This window comes from Erythrolamprus reginae, chromosome 2 (assembly GCF_031021105.1).
Source record: "Erythrolamprus reginae isolate rEryReg1 chromosome 2, rEryReg1.hap1, whole genome shotgun sequence".
Lineage (NCBI taxonomy): Eukaryota > Metazoa > Chordata > Lepidosauria > Squamata > Dipsadidae > Erythrolamprus > Erythrolamprus reginae.
In genome coordinates, this window is record NC_091951.1 from 351812908 (window position 1) to 351825434 (window position 12527).

General features: G+C 46.0%; 1 protein-coding gene across 1 annotated transcript in view; it reads right to left on the reverse strand.

The window, feature by feature from the left end:
* The window catches only part of KIAA1328 (KIAA1328 ortholog), a 176254-nt gene that overhangs the window by 95102 nt on the left and 68625 nt on the right, over nt 1-12527 (reverse strand).

The window sequence follows — 12527 nt, forward strand, 5'->3', positions numbered from 1 at the left end:
ATAATCTCTCAGTTGTTGTTGCCTGTGCATCGCTCTCTGCATGCACGGCTGTATCATTAACTCTTGTTTCGAATCCAAGGAGGAGCTAGAGAATTGATCTCCTTCTGAGCTGTCTGCCACACTCTCCTCTTCCCTGTCACTCATGTCTTCTTGGTCAGAGGAGCCTTCATCAGCAGATTCCATAGGGGGGGGGGCAAAAGAGGCCTGCAGCATGTGGATGTCTCCCCCACATCCACAGTCCTTGGGGCAGGAGCTGGGCCAGAGCGAACCACAACAGCCCCCTGCACAGGAGAGAAACAAACGCCTGACTTTAAAAATCACAGACACTCACAGACACAAACACACAGACACACACACACCTTTAGCCTTCTTAGGTTGATTCAAACAGCCCAACGTGAGAAAAACGTGAGAAAATATTATTTGACTGAAAGAGTAGTAGATGCTTGGAACAAACTTCCAGCAGATGTGGTTGGTAAATCCACAGCAACTGAATTGAAACATGCCTGGGATAAACATAGATCCCTCTTCTTTTTCTGACTGGTCCAACACATGGCAACTCCAAATCTCAACCAGCAAATGCTCTGTCCAACACATCGGCAAAAATAATCAGAACTTCAAATAAAAACTGAATAAACCCCACTCGGTCAACAACCTTGGAATACTAATAACTAAAGATCTAAGTGCCAAAGCCCACTGCAACAACATCGCCAAGAAGGCATCAAGAGTTGTTAATCTAATCCTACATAGCTTCTGCTCTGGAAATCTCACACTACTTACCAGAGCTTACAAAACTTTTGCCAGACAATTGCTGCCAACTGCCTTCACAAGTCAAAAAGAGGGCGGTGAAAATATTGACTGACCCCTTGCATCCTGGACATAAACTGTTTCAACTCCTACCCTCAAAACGTCGCTACAGAGCACTGCACACCAAGACAACTAGACACAAGAACAGTTTTTCCCCAAATGCCATCACTCTGCTAAACAAACAATTCCCTCAACACTGTCAAACTACTTACTAAGTCTGCATTACTACTAGTTTTTTCCTCATCATTCCTATCACCTATCTCCTCCCACTTATGACTGTATGATTGTAACCTGTTACTTGTATCCTTATGATTTATATTAATATTGATTGTTTCTTCACTGCTTATTTGACCCCTATGACAATCATTTTGTACCTCCTGATTCTTGACAAATGTCTCTTTTCTTTTCTGTCCACTTAGAGCATCTGCACCAAAGACAAATTCCTTGTGTGTCCAATCACACTTGGCCAATAAAGAATTATATTCTATTCTAGTCTATTCCATTCTATTCTGCATTCTATTCTATCCTAATCTGCATTTTATTCTATTCTGCATTCTATTCCATTCTGTTCTATTCTGCATTCTATTCTGTTCTGTTCTTTCTATTCTTTTCTATTCTATTCTGCATTCTATTCTTTCTATCCTAATCTGCATTTTATTCTATTCTATTCTGCATTCTATTCTATTCTATCCTAATCTGCATTTTATTCTATTCTATTCTATTCTATCCTAATCTGCATTTTATTCTATTCTGCATTCTATTCTATTCTATCCTAATCTGCATTTTATTCTGTTCTATTCTGCATTCTATTCTATCCTATCCTATTCTAATCTGTATTCTATTCTACATTCTATTCTATTCTGCATTCTATTCTATTCTGTTCTGTTCTTTCTATTCTATTCTATCCTATTCTGTTCTATTCTGCATTCTATTCTGCTCTATTCTATTCTGCATTCTATTCTATTCTATTCTATTCTGTTCTTTCTATTCTATCCTATTCTGTTTTATTCTGCATTCTATTCTGCTCTATTCTATTCTGCATTCTATTCTATTCTATCCTAATCTGCATTTTATTCTGTTCTATTCTGCATTCTATTCTATCCTATCCTATTCTAATCTGTATTCTATTCTACATTCTATTCTATTCTGCATTCTATTCTATTCTGTTCTGTTCTTTCTATTCTATTCTATCCTATTCTGTTCTATTCTGCATTCTATTCTGCTCTATTCTATTCTGCATTCTATTCTATTCTATTCTATTCTGTTCTTTCTATTCTATCCTATTCTGTTTTATTCTGCATTCTATTCTGCTCTATTCTATTCTGCATTCTATTCTATTCTATTCTGTTCTTTCTATTCTATCCTATTCTGTTTTATTCTGCATTCTATTCTGCTCTATTCTATTCTGCATTCTATTCTATTCTATTCTATTCTGTTCTTTCTATTCTATCCTATTCTGTTTTATTCTGCATTCTATTCTGCTCTATTCTATTCTGCATTCTATTCTATTCTATTCTTGGGATGTCTGAATGTCTGTTCTGAACAACTTCAAAGAATAAAATAAAATCCATTCTGCATTTTGAAAAAGCACTTTTGGGGGGACATCACCCCACAATGTCAGTTATCAACCTAAGCGCCCGACATGGAGAAGAAGGGATCCAACAGGGCCAAATGACCTTTGGAGGTGCAACCTCTGGGGGAGAACAGAGGGTCCCTGGGCAACTGAACGGGAATTGGCCCCCCAAATTCAGCCTGCGAGGGACGATGGTGCAGCTGGAGCCTTGAAGAATTCAGCGCACCCACCCACCCACCCACCCACGCTAAAGAGGAAAAAGGCGTCTATCTCTCCTTCCCCTTTTTATGTGTTTAAATCACGACATTAAAACAACTGCAGAGAAGCCAGCATAATTTAGCTGTCATTTCCTATCAAAATTGCTCATAATTGTGACTATAAAATGATAATATTTTACCATATGTGCATTTTCAACAAAGCTTACAGAAGTAAGGGTCAGCGCGAAGGGAAAGGGGGGGGGGGAATGGACCGCAAGCTCCCCTTAGCGGCCAGAGGGGGGGAATTACCAAGGCAGCCCAGATCCCTCCATGGGGCTCAGCAGGGGATGGAGAGCAGGGTCTCTGCCCCCCCCCAAGCCCTCCAAATCTTTCTCCGCTCGCTCTCCCCATCCATCGTCTCCAAGAGCTGGACTTGAAAAGAACCGCTGAACTTACCTGAACGGTCTTCTCAATGCCCTGGAAGGAGAGTCCAGCATGGGTTTAGCTCAAGTCTTATTGGTAGGACTGAGTTTTAAATTAACATAATTACATAATAATTAGGCACCGCCCCCTTGCTGCCCCAAGAAGCCAGTTTTAAAAAACGAAGGTAAGAATAATCAACAATTTATTGAACATCAAGAAATAAACAAATAACTGAACTGGAACTCCCCATGGTTCAAAGGGAGGGTATGGACTCTCCTTCCAGGGCATTGAGAAGACCGTTCAGGTAAGTTCAACGGTTCTTCTCCCATGCCTCTGGAAGAAGAGTCCAGCATGGGATATACCCAAGTTCAATGTTCAAGGGCGGGAGATTGCTGAACTATGGGCTGCGTTTCCTCGCACACCTTCTGAAGCACACGTCTGCCAAAAGCAGCCTCCGCCGAAGCAAAGGTATCTAATTTGTATGACGAATAAAGGTTGTGGGCGTAGTCCATGCCGCAGCCCTGCAGATGTCTTCAATGGGTGCCTGTGTTGCCCAAGCTGCAGATGAAGCCGCACTCCTTGTTGAATGCGCCTGGATTCAACTAGGTGGACTGGTCGATTTCGCCCTGTAAGCCTCGACTATGCATAGTCTCACCCATTGGCTAATGGTGTTTGAAGAGACCTTGAGACCCAGTCTAAGGGAACCAAAGGACACAAATAAGGCCTCAGTCTTACGTATCGCATTTGTACGTCTGATGTACAGCTTCAAGGCTCTGCGGACGTCCACCTTGTGCCACTTAAGTTCCAGAGGATGATTGCCCTGGGCACAGAAATCCGGCAATACCAATTCCTGTGCTCTGTGAAAGTGCGTATTTACTTTTGGAATGAATGTGGGATCCAGCCGTAAAACAACTCTGTCCAGATAAAATTTACACAAATCCGGTCTGACCGACAGAGCAGACAATTCGGACACCCGCCGGGCCGAGGTAACCGCTACTAAAAATGCCGTCTTAAGAGAAAGGAAACGTAATGAAACTGTTCTTAAGGGTTCAAATGGGGGTCCTGTGAGGGCCTGAAGAACCAAAGTCAAATCCCATGTGGGGAAGCGCCGTACCGGAGGAGGGTGTGTATTTGTAGCCCCCCGGAGGAAGTCTTTAATCCAGGGATGATGGGCCAAGGGCCCCCCATCTTCTCTTTTAATAATGGTAGCCAAGGCCGCCACATGTCGTCTCAACGTGTTCGGTGCTAGGCCCCTTTCCAAACCTGTCTGTAAAAATTCCAGAACAGTAAGCACTGAAGAATCCTGAGGTTGTAAATGTCTAGTGGTACAGAAAGATGCGAAGGCGGCCCATGTCGCCTGATAAAGTCGGGTCGTAGAAGGCGTCTAGCCGCTTGAATTGTGGCAATAACGTTGTCCGGAAGTTGACAGTTCCTTAAACTGTCCCCCTCAAGTGCCAAACGATTAGGTGGAACCATTGTGGGTCTGGATGGCACACAAACCCCTGGCTGAGGGAAACCTGGTCGTCCGGAATCCTCCACGGTGGGGAGACGGAGAGCCCCATGAGGTCCGCGAACCAGGGCCTCCGAGGCCAATGTGGTGCTAACAGGATCACCTCTGCCTCTTCCATCAGGACCTTCCCTATCACTTTTGGAAGAAGCGGAATTGGAGGAAAGGCATACAATAAGGTCTTTGGCCACGGAAGGTGCAGTGCATTGATTCCTTCAGCGCCCGGCGATGGGAACCGGGAGTAGAACCTTGGGAGCTGGGTGTTTTGGTGTGTGGCAAACAGATCCACCGCTGGCTCCCCAAACCGATGGACAACCTCTTGAAAGAGAAGAGGATCGAGCCTCCACTCCGCCGGATTCAACTCCTGTCGGCTGAGCCAATCCGCCTGTTGGTTGTCCTCTCCCGCTATGTGCTCTGCATGTAAGGAGGCAAGGTGAACCTCTGCCCAGTCGAAAAGCAGAACAGTCTCTTCCATCAGTCTGAGTGACCGCGTACCTCCCTGATGATTTAAATGTGCCCTGGTGGCTACATTGTCCGTGCGGACGAGAACATGATGCCCTTCTAGCAGTGTTGAAAAGGCTTGTAGCGCCAAACGGACAGCCCGCAATTCCAGGAAATTGATATTGACCGGGTGTAAGTCTTGGGGACTCCAGAAGCCTTGTGTCACCTGGAAGTTGACATGGGCGCTCCACCCCAGGAGGCTGGCATCTGTGGTAAGAATGGTATAAGAAAGGTGGCCGAAGGGGGAACCCTGACGCAGTGCCGGGGATCTCCACCATCTCAGAAAGAGTCGTAGTCCGTGTCCCAAGGAGATCAGCCAATGTGTATGGCTTAGGCGCCGTCGCTGGTAGGGGAGTAGAGTCCACTGAAGCATCCGGTAGTGGTAACGGGCCCAAGGAACAATGTCCACGCATGACACAAGCGTTCCCAGTACCTTGGACAGGAGGGACAATGGGACCTTCCGTTGTCGTTGGAGCCTGTTCACCAGTGAGCAAACGTTGAGCTGCCTCTCCGGAGAGAGATACACTCTCTTGGAAACTGTGTCTATTACTGCACCCAGATGGATAAGCCTGGTTGCAGGTACCATGTGACTCTTTGGTACATTGACCGTAAAGCCGTGACATTGTAGTAAGGCCAACGTGGTCTGGAAATCCCGATGTGCCATCCTGCGGTCTCCGGAAAGGACGAGGATGTCGTCCAAATATGCTAGGATCCGGATTGACTGGGATCGTAGATTTGCCATCAGCGCATCCAAGAGTTTTGTGAAGGTGCGTGGGGCCGATGAAGGGCCGAATGGCATTGCCCTGTATTGATAGTGGGCGTTGTTCAGACAAATTCGAAGGAATTGTCGATGAGTCGGATGTATAGGGACGTGCAAATAAGCCTCCTTCAGGTCGACTGAAGTAAGGAGATCCCCCGACCGAATGGCAGCCAGGATGGAATGAAGGGAGGCCATCTTGAACCTTCGGTAGACAATGTATTGTTCAAATGTTTGAGGTTCAAGATGAGCCTGCAACCCCCTGATGATTTGGGTATGAGGAACACTCGTGAATAAAACCCCGTACCCTCTAGATTGCACGGTACCGTCTCGATTGCTTGAATCTCCAAGAGGTGTAGAATCTCTTGCTCCAAGAGAATCCTCCGTGCGGGATCCCTGGGTACAGGACAAGCTACGAACTGTTGAGGAGGGCTGCGCAGAAATTCGAGTCGCAGTCCCCGAGACACGGTTGCCAGCACCCAGGAGTCGGAGGAAATGGTTTGCCAGGCTCCGCTGAACTGCTGTAGCTTGCCCCCCAAGGGAATGTCGGGTAGGCAGTCACTTCGAACGCCGGAAGTTTCTCTGCTGAGATCCCCTGAAGGGGCGTCTTGTCTGGTGGAAACCTCTATTCCGATCCTGGAAGTAGGATCTGTCACTCCTATAGGGAGTTGAGAAGTTACCCTGGGAATAAGTTCTGACCGGTTGTGTGGTAGGTGGAGTTTGGTCCCACCGAAAGGACTGGCAACGAGAATATGGCCCAGTCCTATGGTCCTGGCGGCGGTACGATCTCGGAAGGACCTTCCTCTTGTCCTTATCCTCCACCAGGACGGGCTCAAGAGCCTCCCCAAACAGTTTTGAGCCCTCAAATGGAGCTGAAGACAATGCCCATTTTGATTTGGCGTCTACCTGCCAGTTCCTCAACCAAAGGAGGCGCCGTGACGATATGGTGGATGCCATAGCCCTGGAGGCGAATTTAGCTGCATGCAGAGTAGCGTCTGTAGAAAACTCTGCCGCCGCCAGAAGCTTGTTTAAATCCTGCCTCAATCGGGTCTCGTCAGAACCCAGCTGGGCCTGGACCTCCTGGATCCACATGATGGATGCACAATTGAAAAAAGAGGCAGTAGACGCAGCCCGAAGAGCCCAAGCGGCCATATGATGGGTCTTCTTCAAGAGAGTCTCCGCCCTTCTCTCGTCAGGCTTGAGACTATCCGCATTGTCCAAAGGAACAACCGCATTGGAGACCAATGTGGCCACTGGCTTGTCCACGGGGGGAAACAGCAACAGATTTTCCATGGCATCATCGAACGTATAAAATCTACGCTCCAAGTTTGAAGGACCCTGCGCCGCTGCCGGATGCTGCCATGGGCGCTTGATGTTTTGAAGGAATATGTCTAGCGCAGGGACCTTGTCTGATTCTTTGGTGGGTTCCTTGCATAACGTGGCCGATGTGCGTAGGCCATCTCCTGGTTCCACCGGAGCCGTCGCTCCCGGCACATCCAAGGCCTGTTTTGCCTTGTGCAATAGTACCCGGAATAAGGAGGGCTTGAAGAGGCCTGCCACTGCTGGTTGCTCGGGAAAGCTGAACTCGTCATCCGACAATTCATTCCCGTGGTCGCTGTCCTCCTCCAAATTTGAATGGTCACCTGTCATCGAACCCAACCCAGTAGGGGGCGGTGGAGCTGACCAGAGATCGGTGGGTTGAGTGGCTTGAGAAGGAAAGGTTGGGTAGCTGCAGCTATCGCATTAGCTATAATATCCTGCAACGCAGGTGAGAAAGCCTGCCAAGTGTCTGTGTGCTCTCTCAGACCAGCTGCCGTGGGCGTAAATGTAGCTGAGGGAGCGTATGCTGTCGGCATCCCAATCTGTGGCATGGCCTGACTATGTGATGATGAGGGCCTTTCAGGCCTGGTGGTAGGCGAAGGCAAAGGTGGAGGAGGAAACTGTGATGCCTGCCTGTCAGGTGACCAGTCTCTCTCAGTTGCAGTCCCTTGGAACCCCATTGACATAGGTGAGATAGTCGATGGAGGAAGGGGTTGAAAGGGACATATGGTCAATCCCCCTTGAGTGGGGGGGGACAAGGCCGCTTCTAGACGTTGTTCTAAAGCCTTGATTTTTCTCTCAGCCTCACGAATAGAGGCGCCCGACTGGGAAGACTTGGTCTTGGGTTTGCCCGAAGACTTTTCCTTTCCCTTTGAGGAAGCCTTTGGTATTTGGGCCGGCTCCTCCCTGGGCTCAATTTGATCAGCCATGAGATTATAAGGGGCAGCGTACTCACAAGAAATCCACAGAGCAATAACCGGCTTTGCACGTAAAAACCTCGCTCGCAAGTGAGGTCTGTGAGTGCCACTGACAGCAACTGACAGCCAGTCTTCCATTGGCTGTTGAGGCATCACGTGGCTCGCTCCTGCAGTAACTGGGCAGATTACAAGCCCCACAACAACTGGCATCTTGCCCGGTTCGCGCCTTTTTAAAACGCCGGGATAGCGGCGTTCGCGCCTTCGGGCGCTCAAAAATGGCGAGCGCGAGAAACCGGCGCCTCAGAAGCCGAGCCTGATGGCCAGTACACGACAGCGACCCCTTCTATCCGACTCCGGAGGTCGCTCTCCTTCAGGGGGGTCCCTTATGGCGCGAAACAAACGCTGCCGCTGTCCTCCGCTCCCAGAGCCGGAGCGATCAGCTGTGAAGCGGCAAAGGAAAAAGCGGCGGCGGCACCAGCGTCTTGCCGCCCCCGTCAATGGGGAGGGACGGACCCCCCCCCACCTGGGGTGCTTGGGCTAGGTATGGCCACGGGGTCAGGGACCTAGAGCCCCGTTGCTCCTTCTCAGGGCAGTACCCGCGGAGAGAAGAGGCCCCATAAGGAGGAAAAGGTGGGGGTGCTGCCCGCGGAGGGCAGAAACCCCAAGCCGATCACGAACCTGTGTTAAAAGAAAGAAAAAAGATTACAAGGTTCAAACATAAATTTATTAATTTGTATACAATACTTATACTTATCCCGGAGGAAAAACCTCAAGTCCTTATCCTTGACTGAGTTTTTTAAAACTGGCTTCTTGGGGCAGCAAGGGGGCGGTGCCTAATTATTATGTAATTATGTTAATTTAAAACTCAGTCCTACCAATAAGACTTGAGCTAAACCCATGCTGGACTCTCCTTCCAGAGGCATGGGAGAAGCCAAAATATCACCTTTCAGTCCGGTAGGAATAAAAGGCAAGGATTTGTTAACGGAAAACAATGGGAAATGGCTTGTTTTGCAATGGTCAATCCCAAAGCGTCCTTACTTAAACCAATTTAGACAGCACTTCGTTGTCAAAAAGAATCAGAACACCAAATACAAGCTGAATAGACAAGACAAATGACCCTCACTCTGTCAAAGACCTTGGAATACTCATATCAGAGGAGAATCAGAACTGCAGAAAAAACAATGGCTGCCAACCTGCCTTCCATTGAGGACCTGTAGACTGCACGAGTCAAAAAGAGGGTGGGGAAAATATTTACTGACCCCTCAATCCTGGACATAAACTGTTTCAACTCCTACCCTCAAAACATCACTACAGAGCACTGCACACCAAGACAACTAGACACAAGGACAGTTTTTCCCCAAATGCCATCACTCTGCTAAACAAATGATTCCCTCAACACTTTCAAACTATTTACTGTTTACACTTCTGTTACTACTAGTTTTTTCTCATCATTTCTATCATCCTTTTCTTCCCACTTATGACTGTAACTTGTTGCTTGTATCCTTAAGATTTTTATTAGATTAGATTAGATTAGATTTACTGTATTGGATTTATATGCCGCCCCGCTCCGAAAACTCGGGGCGGCTCACAGCAAGACAAAAACAATACATAATGACAATCCAATACCCACCAATCCAATGACAATTTTAAGCTAAAATTCATAAAAAACAACCCCAGAGTATTAAAACAAATAAACAAAACACGCATACAATCAATCTAATACCAAAACAACATGGGCAAGGGGGAGATGTTTCAGTTCCCCCATGCCTGACGGCAGAGGTGGGTTTTAAGGAGTTTGCGAAAGGCAAGGAGGGTGGGGGCAATTCTAATCTTGATATTGATTGTTTCCTCATTGCTTATTTGACCCCTATGACAATCATTAAGCGTTGTACCACATGATTCTTGACAAATGTGTCTTTTCTTTTTTATAATGGGTGAACAGTGCAGTCAGGCGGTAGAGAAAGCAAGTAGGATGCTTGGCTGCATAGCTAGAGGTATAACAAGCAGGAAGAGGGAGATTATGATCCCGCTATATAGAGCACTGGTGAGATCACATTTGGAATACTGTGTTCAGTTCTGGAGACCTCACCTACAAAAAGATATTGACAAAATTGAACGGGTCCAAAGACGGGCTACAAGAATGGTGGAAGGTCTTAAGCATAAAACGTATCAGGAAAGACTTCATGAACTCAATCTGTATAGTCTGGAGGACAGAAGGAAAAGGGGGGACATGATCGAAACATTTAAATATGTTAAAGGGTTAAATAAGGTCCAGGAGGGAAGTGTTTTTAATAGGAAAGTGAACACAAGAACAAGGGGACACAATCTGAAGTTAGTTGGGGGAAAGATCAAAAGCAACATGAGAAAATATTATTTTATTGAAAGAGTAGTAGATCCTTGGAACAAACTTCCAGCAGACGTGGTTGGTAAATCCACAGTAACTGAATTTAAACATGCCTGGGATAAACATATATCCATCCTAAGATAAAATACAGAAAATAGTATAAGGGCAGACTAGATGGACCATGAGGTCTTTTTCTGCCATCAGTCTTCTATGTTTCTATGTTTCTATTATACACTGAGAGCATCTGCACCAAAGACAAATTCCTTGTGTGTCCAGTCACACTTGGCCAATAAAATTCTATTCTATTCTATTTCTCTACTCAGCAGCATAAATTCTGGGCTCAGTAGTAGCTGTAAGTCGAGAACTACATATACATTGGGCCGCAGTGATTCTAGCAGCCAGAGAGGCACCAGGTTGCAGAAGCTAGTTTCAAAATCATTATTTGTCCCCCCCACCCTCAAAAAAAGAGAGGAATATTCTCAGCCTTAGCGAGAGCCCTCCAATTTCTCCCGAATAAACCTTGAACCTTCTGTGCTCAAAGCTTCCCAGAGAATTTATGAACGTAAATCTTTTCTATGGGCAGCAAAAAAGAAAAAAGAAAAAAGAGATAAGACAGAAAGGAAAGTAGATTTGATTTTATTTTCTTTTTTTTATCATCCCTTTCCTGGGTCCTTGCCTATATTCTTCAATCCCGGAATCAATTTTCTGGGAGGATCTTCTGAAAATAAGTTTTGATAGATGCTTGCTAGCTGCAAAGCAGAAGGAGCGAAGGAGGACGCTTTAAAGCTGGGATAATCAGAGCTAAGGTTTGAGGTAGGGCTCCAGTTCTCTCCCCATCTCAATCATCATTTGGAATTGTTTAACGCTGGGGGGGACCCCCAAACCCTGCCGTATAAATTCTTGCATTTAGACCAGGGGGTCCCCAAACTTGGAGGCTTTCAAGGAGAGACCGGATTGGCATTTGTCAGAAACGGTGTAGGGTCGCTCAGGCAGTGATAGTCTTTGGTTGGAAGGACGTGACAAAATGGGCAATGCAAAATTGGTATAGGTACATGGTGGACCATATTCAATTTGAAACTATGGATAAAAGGATAAATTCGGAAAATGAAACTGAGTTGGGACAACTGATGGGACGGTGGGACAAGGTAAGACGAAATATGACGAGCAGAATCCGAGACCAAGCTACAAGAAATAAATTGGAGTGGGCCTTCTCCGGGTCCCGTCGACTAATCAATGTCGGTTGGCGGGCCCCAGGGGAAGAGCCTTCTCTGTGGCGGCCCCGACTCTCTGGAACCAGCTCCCCCCAGAGATTAGAACTGCCCCTACCCTCCTTGCCTTTCGTAAACTCCTTAAAACCCACCTTTGTCGTCAGGCATGGGGGAACTGAGATATCTCCCCCGGGCCTATACGATTTATGTATGGTATGTTTGTGTGTATGTCTGTTTAATAATGGGTTTTTTTAATATTTTAAACTGTAAATTATTAGATTTGTTATAAACTATTTTTATTGTGTTGTGAGCCGCCCCGAGTCTGCGGAGAGGGGCGGCATACAAATCTAATAAATAACAATAACAATAACAATAACAATAACAATAACAATAACAATAACAATAACAATAACAATAACAATAACAATAACAATAATAATAATAATAATAATAATAATAATAATAATAATAATAATATGTAAATAGATATATTGCTTTTGGGTCAAGTGGACTATACAAGAAACATCCCCAATTTGGTGGTGGGGAATGTGTGTGTGTGTCTGGGTGGGGGGCACATTTCACTATGCATTGTTTTATGTTGCGTGTAATATAAATTTGTTAAAAATTAATAAAAACAAATTATATATATAAAAAAAAAGAAATGGTGTAGGGTCTCCTTCTTGAGTGGGGGGTTGGATTACATAGCTGGGGGGTTGGACGCTATCTAACAAAAGGAACTTCAATGATGAAAAAAGTCAGGTTCTACATTTAGGCAAGAAAAACAAAATGCACAGGTACATTATGTGCGGTACATTGCTCAACAGTAGTAAATGTGAGAGGGATCTTAGAGTCCTAGTGGACAACCATTGAAATAGGAGCCAGCCGTGTGCAGCAGCAGCCAAAAAAGCCAACACAGTTCTAGGCTGAATTAACAGAGGGAGAGAATCAAGATCAGGCGCCGTGTTGATACCACTTT